Genomic DNA, 12976 nt, shown 5'->3' with positions numbered 1-12976 from the left:
TTTCTCAAAATCCACTGGAGCACATATATTGAGACCTAGCAAAGGCACATCGGGCTACCAGTCCCTAATATTTTGCCAAGTTTCGTGCAAATCCATTCAGCCGTTCAATTATTATTTTTATTATTTTTTTTTGCCCCGCGGGGCCCTTTTAAAACCTCCACATCAAACCTAGGGGGTCAGTGAGGATCTACTATGCCCCCTTATAGTTATTTCCCCCTTTGTTTTGACCTCCTCTTGTCTCTCGATCCTACCGAGAGACAAGATGGCGGCCGCTACGGACTGTTTGGAATGTTGACAGACGCCGGAGAACCAATCAGCTTCGCTTCACAAAGCTCCGTTGCGCGAAAAGTCCGCGAACCAGAGCGCTAACCGGTCCGCTGTTACAGATATATATCTTTTTTTAAACGTTAATTTCTCAAAATCCACTGGAGCACATATATTGAGACCTACAAAAGGCACATCGGGCTACCAGTCCCTACAATTTTGCCAAGTTTCGTGCAAATCCATTCAGCCGTTCGGGCTAAAAGTGAGGCCAACCGCCCTATGGAAAACTCAATGTTAAAAACACGTTTTGGGACCCCCCTTTTTTCTCGGCCCCCACTGGACGAACCCCCCCCAAATTTTCAAGGGCTGCTCAGAAACAAAATGTGCCATTTTCCTGAAAATTTCAGCCAATTCCGTCCACAAACGCCAAAGTTATTAGACATAGAATTTTCAAAAAACCCATAGAGAAAAAATCCTAACTATATATACCTACTGGCGACCGCCAGTAGGTAATATATATATATATATATATATATATATATATATATATATATATTACCTACTGGTGATCGCCAGTAGGTAGTTATAGTTAGGACCTAGTTTCCATAGGAAATCCGCAACATTCTATTGGAAATAACTTTGGCGCCGGTTGTTGAATCTTCGCGAATTTCTCAAAGAAGATGGCCCGCTCCGCTTCGCTCCTTCCCTGAAAGATTTGGGAAGATTCGTCAAGCGGGGGCCGAGAAAAAGGGGGGTCCCAAAACATGTTTTCCCCATGTTAATTTCCATAGGACGATTAGACACGGCTACAGCCTGAACGGCTGAACGGAATTACAAGAAATTTGGCAAAATGAGTCTGATTTGCAGATCGCCCTTTTGTTTAAATGGTGTAAATCCCTCCAGTAGTTGTTGAGAAAATCAAATGTGAAAAAATGTATATATCTGGGCGGAGCCTAACCACACATCTCATCGTGAGATCTGATTGGCTGTCAGCACTTCATCCAAGAAGTGTTGGCAGCCATCTTGGGACCAATATACATGATAGCACCTCATTAAAAAGCATTGCAGTTAATAGAAGGTTTTAGAACTTTAGTTACATTATAAATCATTTGTTGATGGTACCATACTCATTTTAGGAATTGTGGTGTGTTCTAAGGTGATTTTACCATGTGAAAAAGCCTTCTGCTGGGATATCATGAATCATGTTTGAAAGTATCTCATGCTTTTCCCACAGTGGTTTGGAAGGGCATCTATAAGCTAAACTGAAAGCATATTTTCTGTAAATTCACATTATCTTTCTCAGTCATGTGAGAATGAAGTCTGACATTCTCAGTAAACATGTACATCCAACAAGGACAGAGACTGTCAGTTGATTCCTTTGTGTTCTACTGCAGCTTCCCAGAGTGATCTAAAGAACAACTAGAGCGCTAACAGTCCTACTTATTACAAAGGTATGGCACACCAGAAGTCATCTTGATTGGAATAAAGTGGTAACACTTAAAACATTTAATTTGCAAAGGAACAAAATGAGGGGGTTCATTTTGCCATAGAAATTATGATTCATGCTGAAGAAAGAAAAATTAGGGCACATTTTGACTTCTCAAATCCTCTTCTATTTCATTAAAAAAATTGTGACATGCAGACTGAAACATGCACTTTGAATACCAGCAGCAGACTTCCCTGGTAAGCAGTAGCTTACTACAGTGATCTAATGAGCAACTAGAGTGCTAACATTCAGAATTTATGGCAAATGTGGGACACATCTGAATGCCTTCTTGATGGAACCAAAGTAAAAAAGCATTGAAAATGCAATAGATCTAGCCCTCGTTTAAGTTAAAGCCATTCTGTTTGTAATGAGGTGGCTTTTTAGCTTTGCTTTTATTAGTGTTTTTCAAACTTTCATGTAAATAACATGCATATGTATGCATATATGTATATGTATATACATATCCCAAAACATGTTTTCCCCATGTTAATTTCCATAGGACGATTAGACACGGCTACAGCCTGAACGGCTGAACGGAATTACAAGAAATTTGGCAAAATGAGTCTGATTTGCAGATCGCCCTTTTGTTTAAATGGTGTAAATCCCTCCAGTAGTTGTTGAGAAAATCAAATGTGAAAAAATGTATATATCTGGGCGGAGCCTAACCACACATCTCATCGTGAGATCTGATTGGCTGTCCCTGGTAAGCAGTAGCTTACTACAGTGATCTAATGAGCAACTAGAGTGCTAACATTCAGAATTTATGGCAAATGTGGGACACATCTGAATGCCTTCTTGATGGAACCAAAGTAAAAAAGCATTGAAAATGCAATAGATCTAGCCCTCGTTTAAGTTAAAGCCATTCTGTTTGTAATGAGGTGGCTTTTTAGCTTTGCTTTTATTAGTGTTTTTCAAACTTTCATGTAAATAACATGCATATGTATGCATATATGTATATGTATGCATGCATTTATATTTGTATTTATATAGATATGCAGATTATATATGTTTGTAAATGTATGTGTATATATATTACCTACTGGCGGTCGCCAGTAGGTATATATAGTTAGGATTTTTTCCCTATGGGTTTTTTGAAAATTCTATGTCTAATAACTTTGGCGTTTGTGGACGGAATTGGCTGAAATTTTGAGGAAAATGGCACATTTTGTTTCTGAGCAGCCCCTGAAAATTTGGGGGGGTTTCGTCAAGGGGGGGCCGAGAAAAAAGGGGGGTCCAAAAACGTGTTTTTAACATTGATTTTTCCATAGGGCGGTTAGCCTCACTTTTAGCCCGAACGGCTGAATAGATTTGCACAAAACTTGGCAAAATTGTAGGGACTGGTAGCCCGATGTGCCTTTTGTAGGTCTCAATATATGTGCTCCAGTGGATTTTGAGAAATTAACGTTTAAAAAAAGATATATATCTGTAACAGCGAACCGGGCAGCGGCGCAGGACGCGTACTTTTCGCGCAACGGAGCTTTGTGAAGCGAAGCTGATTGGTTCTCTGGCGTCTGTCAACATTCCAAAAAGTCCGTAGCGGCCGCCATCTTGTCTCTCGGTAGGATCGAGAGACAAGAGGAGGCCAAAACAAAGGGGCAAATAACCATAAGGGGGCATAGTAGATCCTCCCTGACCCCCTAGGTTTAATGTGGAGGCTTTAAAAGGGCCCCGCGGGGCAAAAAAAATATTTTTTTTTTGTTTTTTTGCGTGGGTAGCGCCCGGTCCGGGAACCGGGAAGCTTTCTGGGCAGCGTACTGCAATGAAAAATGAATGATAGACTTTTCAAATACTGTATGTTATTTGATTGTTGGTTTTGTTGATTATTTTTTATTTTTTTTTATTTTTTAAGGATTGTTTATTGTGTTTCATAATTTATTAAACTTTCTAACGCGGCGCGTCATATGACGCATTACGCGACAACGCAGGTCCAGAATATAGTCAAAATGTCTCCACCAACCAGCGGACGGCACACAACCCCTTTCAGCAGGCTAAATAGTTCTGTTAAATGACAACAGAAGGGACAGGCAACAAGAACCATCAGTCAAAGAGGGGAGGGCAAGTTCTTCTCTACCGGGTCACGTTGGAGCGCTACCGGAACTGATCGAATTGGTAGTCTACAGTGTTTCTGGATGTTTCAGACTGAAGCTGGCGTTAGCATGAGAGCACCACCATTTCGTAGCTCCGTCGTGGCCATTCCACGAGCAATCATGCTAGGCGCTCCCCACCAGAAGCCTGCGGGAGTCGGGGGCCCCCAAGACTTTTGTAGAATCTTCAAGGATGAGGGGACGCTTTCGAGAATGGAGCCCAAGCTCTAGCAGACAAGCGTCCGAGTTCCAAGGTGTCGCAGGCCCATTTTAGTGGACCACGCCCAAATCTGAAGAGATGGCCGCCATTTTGAGAGTCCTGTGGCAGCCGCCTATCGCTGCACCGCAAGAGCGGGAGCAACTCAAGTACATGGTGAGCGAGACGCTGTAGTCGAAAGAGCGGGCGGTAAACAGCTGAATAGCGGAAGAGGCACAGTGTAGCAAAAGCGGGCTGAATGGCAAATGAAACGGAAAAGGGGTGCCCCACTACAGCGTGTCTTTAGGTGAAACGGATTGTGGGACAAGGTGAAGAATGGAAGAGTCACCAAAAGGAAAAAAGTTCCGCTTGACCCCGGGAGCCGGCCACCTATGTCGGGGGCGATCTCAGGCCACACCAGGGCAACACGACTTGGGGAGGGGGCCGGAGCCAAGCGCCCCCTCCGAGTCCGCGACATGACACCGTCCCTCGGGGGCCTCCGTCAAGCGGTTCAGGGTGGCACCGCATCACAACAGCCCCCACTTACTTTAAGAATAGTGAAGATGAAGCAATTGCAAATAGGCTTCAGACAATGTTACAAGCACTCCTCAAAACTTTGAACTTTCAGAGTGCATGAGTTGGGACAGCGAGGGGTGATTTGGTTTCTCGGACTGTTTTTCTGGTCTCTCACCACTGGCATAATTTAACGTTTTCTTGTTTCTAGGACATTAATAGGTTTTATCATTACGTTATGTTATCGTTTCTTTGTTTGTTGTTTAATAAAAGTTCATGTTCATCAGTGGCCTACTGATTTTCGTTTTCCTATTTTTTTCTTTCCAGGTTGTTTCATGGTAAAGTTTCTGTTAACAGGATACAGTGATCACTTCGTTATTATTGCATATGTCCTTTTCACTAGGGGTGCCCTCTGGTCGGGCCAGATGACGTATCTCTAGTAAATGGTCCGGGTGAAAAAGGTGCATCAATCAGTGGGGAGTAGATAGGCATGACAGATTACAACGGGGGAGAAAGGTCCGCATTACGTACCCTTTCACTACTTGCAAAGATTTTCCTACGTTTATTTGCAAACAGGGAATACCTCCAAAAAGAACTAATTCCCAAACAGTCAATGTTCGGACAATCAATCAATCAATGAGGAATGAAATAGGTACGACGTGTTAAAGGCTTGCGTTACCTACCCTTCACTATCTGCAAAGGGAGAGAGAATATTCCTATTCTTCCTCGTTTGCAGGTAGAGAAGATCCTTAAGAGAATTAACTTCGAACAATTCAATGCTCGATTGAAACAATCAACAAGGGGTACTGTGAACACAAATGAACGCCGCTTATGTACATACGCATTGCTATTTTCAACAGGTTGTTCCTAATGTTTCTATTTTAGCGAGGTCAAAAAGAGATCCCATTAGTGGCCTACTGATTTTGCTCGATTCCTTTTGTTTTTTTACACGATTTTTCGCTATCTGCAAAGACTAAACAGAGTATTGCGACTCTGTGCTTGTTTGTAAATAGAGAATGAACCAAAGAGAACAATCAATCAAATGGAGAGAGAAGCAGGCACGACGGATTACAACGGGGGCAAAGGGCTGCGTTAACTACCCTTCACTATCTGCAAAGAGAGAGTACTCCTAATAGAAATGAGGGGTGGGGGGCAGTATTCAAAGCAGATCAGTGTGCATAAACACGAAAATGTTTTTACTTACCACGTACTTGACATTCGACAGCTTATGATATTTGCTATTAAAAAACCATTGAAATTCACTGAAAAAAACATAGGTTATAGACCATATATAGTTGGAATTAGCATTTACAAAACCTTGAAAATTCACTGAAAAAACCATAGGTTATACACCATATATAGTTAGGAATTAGCATTTAAAAAACCTTATTTTACTCACACAAAACCATTGAAATTCCATATATAGTTAGTTGCACTAACTATATATGGCGCACCCGCAATCCACTGCTGATCATGTCACATATTACATCATTCATGACATGGTCAGTGACATCACTGATGACATCACTGATGACATCTCAAATGACATCACTGATGACATCACTGATGACATCTCATTTGACATCATTCTTGTGCTAATACGATAAACCTCTTCAGACTCTAATATAACCTTAGATACACTCATTGTAAACAGACACTCACACACTGCCACTCATCCATGGAGTTACACACACTCAGTCAGTCATGCAAAGAAACAATCTCACCTCCATTTCTTCAACTATACAGTTAAACACACCTTACTTATTGAAACATATACTAACACATATTTACTCTCTTATACAATCCCTGATACAAGTTCACAATGATCGATACAACCACTCACTCATTCAGTGGCTCTCATGCACAGTTATTTATATATGCCAACTCTCACATGTACTGTGTTTTACATATGTACTTACTATGACATGTAGCATTGAGATATCCATTCACTCATCAATACACTCATGCACACAGTCAACTGCCCATGTAGCTGTTTCCACATGCACTCTTGAACTCATACACCTAGTGAATAAACTGCTCACACATCTATGCATAGAGTCACACACCTTCCAGCCACCCCCACACAAACTCAATCTCCCATAGAAATACTTGGGCAACCAATTAATAACACATATAGCCTCTCGTATAGCTAATGATCAACACATGCAGCAGTTTACAGAACAACAGACATAATGATGCACAAATTAAGACAGTTTAGTCACTAACCCATGCATTCAGTGAGACACATTTAATCACTCACTCATACAGTCAGTCATGCACCTACTAAATCCTTCATCCAGACACTTATACATCCACTCAAGACATATTTTAACTTTACAGAAAAATACAGTCACTGGATGTTGTCATCAGTGATGTCATCAGTGATGTCATTTGAGATGTCATCAGTGATGTCATCAGTGATGTCACTGACCATGTCATGAATGATGTAATATGTGACATGATCAGCAGTGGATTGCGGGTGCGCGATATATAGTTAGTGCAACTAACTATATATGGAATTTCAATGGTTTTGTGTGAGTAAAATAAGGTTTTTTAAATGCTAATTCCTAACTATATATGGTGTATAACCTATGGTTTTTTCAGTGAATATATATATATATATATATACACATACATATATATCAATGCATATGCATATATATATGCATATATATATGTGTATATGTGTACGTGTGGAGAGAGGTAGAGGTGTAGAGGTAGAGGTGTAGAGGTAGAGAGGTAGAGACTAGTAGAGAGAGAAGTAGAGAGAAGTAGAGAGAGGTAGAGAGTAGAGAGTGAGTAATAGAGAGTAGAGAGTGAGTAGTAGAGAGCAGTAGAGAGCAGTAGAGAGAGTAGCAGAGAGTGAGTAGTAGAGAGTAGTAGAGTGAATAGTAGAGAGTAGTAGAGAGTGAGTAGTAGAGAGTGAGTAGTAGAGAGTAGTAGAGAGTAAGTAGTAGAGTGAGTAGTAGAGAGCAGTTGAGAGTGAGTAGTAGAGAGTAGTAAAGAGTGAGTAGTAGAGAGTAGTAGAGAGTGAGTAGTAGAGAGTGAGTAGTAGTGAGTGAGCTTTGTCTGAATGTGAGGAGGACGCAAATACTTACTTCCTGCCGTGAGGGGAACGGCTTGCTGTTGTCTTGGGTCCCTCTTCAATTGCCGTGAGGGGAACGGCTTGCTGTTGTCTTGGGTCCTTCTTCAATTGCCGTGAGGGGAACGGCTTGCTATTGTCTTGGGTCCTTCTTCAAATGCCGTGAGGGGAACGGCTCGCAGCGCCAGCACCACCACCGCCGCGAAGGCAGGGACTACAATCCCCAGGTGCCCCGGCGGCCATGGCGTGCGAGTGACAACCACCAGAGCGCCCGAAGGTGTGTGAAAATCGAGGAACACCTCTCGCCCCGCGAGTCGCGCTCGGGAGCGCCCGGGTGAAGCCCGGGACAAGGGCGGGACCGTCTGTTACCGTCCGGGGACGGCGAGGGATGGGACCGGCCACCCCCCTAAGACCCAGGTCTCCATTGCAGAGACTGTACTCACTGTTGGATAAGGCGATTCCGGCCCCTTCAGGTCTGACAGGTCTGACTTTCTATTGTCAAGAGTAATCGCATATTGTAAATAAGTGCTGTCTCATACATTATGCCTACCTAAACAGATAAAGGGGAAAAGACTTTTTCTAAACACTCGGGTGGGAGCCTCATGGGGACTTTAGATAATTACATCACCCGGGCAGCAGCCGCATTAGATCGGGAGATAGTCGAGGTGGAAAATCGTCTCTCGTTAGCGATATTCGCTAAACACTTGTCCTGTGGTATGCTGTGGAACTTTGTGATATGATGTTGAATTATATGTTGTGATTTGGATATATGTGGTACTCTAATGGACGCTGATTACCTGAAAGGATGGCAATAACAATAGAAAGTGAATGCATAGCTGTAGAAACAAATGTCACATAAGACAGCTAGTAGAAACTGGCCTCAGCAGAAAGTTAAAACACAAGAGCAAACAGTATAATATACACAGATATCTCTGCCAAAATAAAATCATTGTGTTTACACACGAATGCAGGCGAATGGAGAGATGCCGTCAAACGTGTGCAGTTTTGTAAGTGTCTAGGTCACACAATTAAGGGAATCTGTTAAGGTACACCTTTTAAGACAAAGCAGATTTCTATCCTCGCTTGTTAACATAAAAAACAAAATAGGCAAACAAGTGACACATCCATGTGTTGAGGGCTGGCAAATACTGGATACTGGGCATCTTAACACTTTAATACCACTGCGTGAAACCGTGTCCAACAGTGCCATCAGATGGCAAATTACTCCGATAAGTGAGAGTGGGAAAGAGACTGATAAGAGTCAAATGAAGGGTACATTGTTTGGTTGCTGATGACAATGAATGGGCAAATACATGCATGAAGTGACTACAACTAAGTGAACCTTTTCTAGACTCTGAACATTAATATTTAAGGCTCAGATTCAATGAAGTGGTCTGAATGAAAGAAAGATTTAAGACACCCAGAGGGAACTGAGGACAAGGTGAAGGGACTGGTGCAGTTATGCCCAGGACATGCCCTGCAGATACCTGTCCCAACACAGCTGTCACAAACGTCTACATGCTGCCACAGCACTGTGTCTACTCCTCTACTGCAAATGAGAGATGGTCTCCTTCCAGCCAGCCACCTACCCAACTGCTGAGGTGCCCATTTCGGCCATTGTCCAGAAGGATGTGCCGAATTATGCCTTGTCATTAGGTTCTCTAGTGGTATGCAAAATCCCCAGAAATCTCACCATTCATCCAAAGGGATTCAAGTGTCTGGATCTCACTGCTCCTGGGGCCTGACAGTTGTGCTTGGGTTGATACGGCCGCGTGCTACTGATAAAAATGCCTATTAATAGTAAATAAAAAATCAAATGAAAAAACTGTCATTTAATTCTCGTGCAAGTGCAAATATTATGCTCAGATTTAGCAGCATTTACAAACAAATCGATAGCACAGCAAAAACATAATTGTCTACTTCTAGACACTTCACCATGATGGGCAAAATCCCAGATTTGATTAAATGCTCAATGGGCTGATTGCGGCCACTAAATAATAACTTTCTTGCAGCTTGAACGGCACTCAACTGGATGACGGGGTTATCACTAGTAGCATTACTGTAGTATAGCTTCCAGTGTAATATTTTGAGTGTTGAAATATGCATCAGCTTCCGAGTATTCTAAACTTTATTCTTGGGGGATATTTCTTTTCTTCAGTAGGTGCTCATCTTCTTTGTTCTTTCTCAGTTCTACGGTAACTTTATGTATGTGTCTTTTCATGGTGTCTACATCGCGCCCTTATTCTTGAAACTCTTAATGCGGTGATTATTGAGGCCAGTGCTCTCCACCATGGTGCTGCTTGTGGCCAAGGCATGGGACTCTAAGAAGCTGCTGGTGCTACTGTGTGCCCCGCCCGCCAAGAGGTGGCTGAGCTCTACCATACCACCACCCTCAACTTCAGTAGAGCACTGGCCATGACGTCAGTAACAAAGACAGTAAGACATTGGTCAGACATGTTGGGTGTGGGAGATCCAATAATAAAAGTGGGAGCCTGCTAATATACTAAGCGCAGCGCCCATGTTGAAGTTAAATTGTGGCGGCCAGGGGCAGGACATGAATAAGGGTCTTTAAGCTGCAGGCCCCATTGTTGACTGTGTGCGACTGTGTACAATAAGAGAAAGGCACAAGGGCACCATGTTAAAGATAAAGCATGGTGTAACGCCTTATGGAAACAAAATGTTTTATATATATGACGGCCCCTTATTTCACATGCTGCTTCTTCCGAGCGGTGAAACATACGGCGTGTGGGGCTGGTTAAAAAAAGCGTTGCTCAAGAGCAGGAGAAAGCCATTAAAGAAAATTAAATTGTGCTCCTAGGCTGCAATTAAAAGGTACTGAGTAATAACTCATGTAACGGGGTTGTCTTCATGGGAGCTAACAAGAAGAGAAAAGGTGGTACTAAGGAGGGACTACTAAGCCTATTGACCAATAAAAAGCCACCATTTACAAAGAACAGTGGCAGGAGCCAATTAAAAAGATTGGCAGAAAGTGGGCGGGCTTCATGCTCTTATCCTGAATACAGCATGTCTTGAAGAAACAGCGCAAGCTCTGACTAGGCGAGACCTAAAACTGAAAGACAAAAAGGGGACCTAAGAACAGGCACTGATCGACTGAGATAGAAGGAGGATGGTGACACACAGAGAGAGAAAGTAAGAATGGAAGGGTGACCGAAGGGTACAGAGACACATCGAAATAGTGAGATAAAGTAGGAGTGAAAGCGAGAGTGAGTGTAAGTGAAAGAATGTCTTGTTATTATGAGAAGAGAAAGAGATAAGCTTAAAAACGTGGGAGAGTGGAAACTAAGAAAACAGTAAATGGGAAGCCTTGGAATCAATAACAAGGTTTCCTCAGTGGGGGGATCTTGTTGAAGAGAAACGGTGAGGAAAGTGGCGTTTGAATGTGGATCACAAATGTGTGAGAGGTGCACTGAGCCCTCCACGAGCACTCACTCATGTTGACATTACAGGGCCCCTGATTCCCCCAGGCACAGCAGAACAAGGCAATTCAAAAGGAGTCACAGGGGGAAACAAACAGGATAAGGCCGCCCCCAGTCACAACATTATAAACAACAAAAGGCCTCACCTCAATTACACTTGGACCCATGTCCCCAGGGGCTTTTCCAAATGGCTCTACCGGGTCTGGAAAGGCAGGCCCTGGGATTACTAAAGGAGTCTTTAGACCTGGGCTATTTACCAACTAACCTGAAGGAAGCAAGGGTCACCCCCCTATTGAAAAAACTGGGGGCAGATAAGACAGCCTTAAAAAACGACAGACCCATCTCTCAGCTCCCCTTTCTAGCTAAAATATTGGAACAACACGTCTTGAAATCACTCGCAAAATACTTAGACGATCACCATCTGCTCCATTCTAGAAAGGCGGGCTTTAGGACACACCATAGCACAGAGTTGGTGATGGTGTCTGTCTTGGATGAGCTCAGAATTAGGGCCGACAACAAACACCAGAGTGCTCTGATTTTATTAGATCTGTCAGCAGCATTCGACACGGTCAGCTATAACATTCTGCTGAACCGTCTGTCGAACCTGGGCATAAAGGGGAAAGCACTTCAATGGCTAAGATCCTTCCTGACTGATCGCACTCAGAGAGTTAAAATGGGGGAGCAGTTGTCGACCTTGGGCTTCCTGACCTGTGGAGTCCCCCAAGGTTCTGCATTGTCCCCACTTCTCTTTAATATCTATTTGCAGCCCTTGGTGGAGGTTCTCACATGCAGAGACTGTCAGTTGTTTAACAATGCTGATGACACCCAACTCCGGGTCTGACTTGACAACATCAGTCAGGTTCAAGAATCAGTGAAAAATCTACTCAGGTTTACTGTTAACTGGATGGCAGCCAATTCTTTGAAGGTCAACCCAGATAAAACCGAGGTGCTTATTATTCTAGCTCAAAATAGCCCTTGGTGTGATCTTTTTTGGCCTTCGGAATTAGGAGTGGCTCCAATTCCAGTGCCAGTAGTAAAAAGCCTGTTTTGTTGCAACAATTTCTCACAACTTCAACAGGGCTGATGGGGGTTTGAACTCTCAGTCTGCACATTAAAATTCTCCCGATACCTGTGATAGTATTAAAAACAAGAGCCAGTCGTGAGTATCTATCTGCCTCCATAGAAGGTATAATGAAATCCAAAATGTATCAAAGCACATAATTAACTGCAATTTCAGGACACATTATTTACCTGATGGTTACGAAGTCACTGCATACCTGCAACCATCACCATTAAGGACACCGTGTCTTTTGATCACGTGTCTGCGGCAGGACTATCTAATGTCTAGCCCCCTGCATATATGTAGCAAAACATAAAGGACATTAAGAATTATTAGCTTCTGTTGCCCTTATCGTTCTTTTCAAACTTGTCACTCTCAACACGAATTATGCGCTCGTGTGGATCACTCAATCCCGACATTACTTGTATCATTGTCTTCTGTCATTAAGTATTTTGCCCGGTCCAAAAAAAAGTTCTCCTTCCGTTCGTCATTCACTTAAAACAACCACATGGCATTCTTCACAGTTGATTTTATCAATACCTCCCTTAACTCTCACACTTTACGTCTGTGTAACCTAAGGTCACCTGCCTCCTTACTCGTGCCGAGTCCCACCGGCGTGTTAGAAGCTCCAGCATTGAGCTCACACCGCTGTGGGAATTTACAACTCTCTTAGCCCCGCCCTCTCGACGCGTCAGCTTCCGGCTTCAACACGCTCTTGATGTTCCGGTAGTGGCCATCTTAGAACAGGCAAACTGCCTCCCGCGCCCCTGACCAGTGTTTTAAAAATAAAGTTTTTCAATTCAAATCAAGTATTCTCGGGTTCTAATGTCATGTAGTCCAGAAATGATCGCAAG

General features: G+C 43.0%; 1 protein-coding gene across 2 annotated transcripts in view; it reads left to right on the top strand.

The window, feature by feature from the left end:
- Positions 1–12976, top strand: part of LOC144770707 (B-cell receptor CD22-like) — a 255878-nt gene that overhangs the window by 109994 nt on the left and 132908 nt on the right. The window lies entirely within an intron of this gene.

This window comes from Lissotriton helveticus, chromosome 7 (assembly GCF_964261635.1).
Source record: "Lissotriton helveticus chromosome 7, aLisHel1.1, whole genome shotgun sequence".
In the NCBI taxonomy this organism is placed as follows: domain Eukaryota; kingdom Metazoa; phylum Chordata; class Amphibia; order Caudata; family Salamandridae; genus Lissotriton; species Lissotriton helveticus.
The sequence above is the reverse complement of the archived record's forward strand: the minus strand, read 5'-3'. Positions and strand labels throughout refer to the sequence as shown.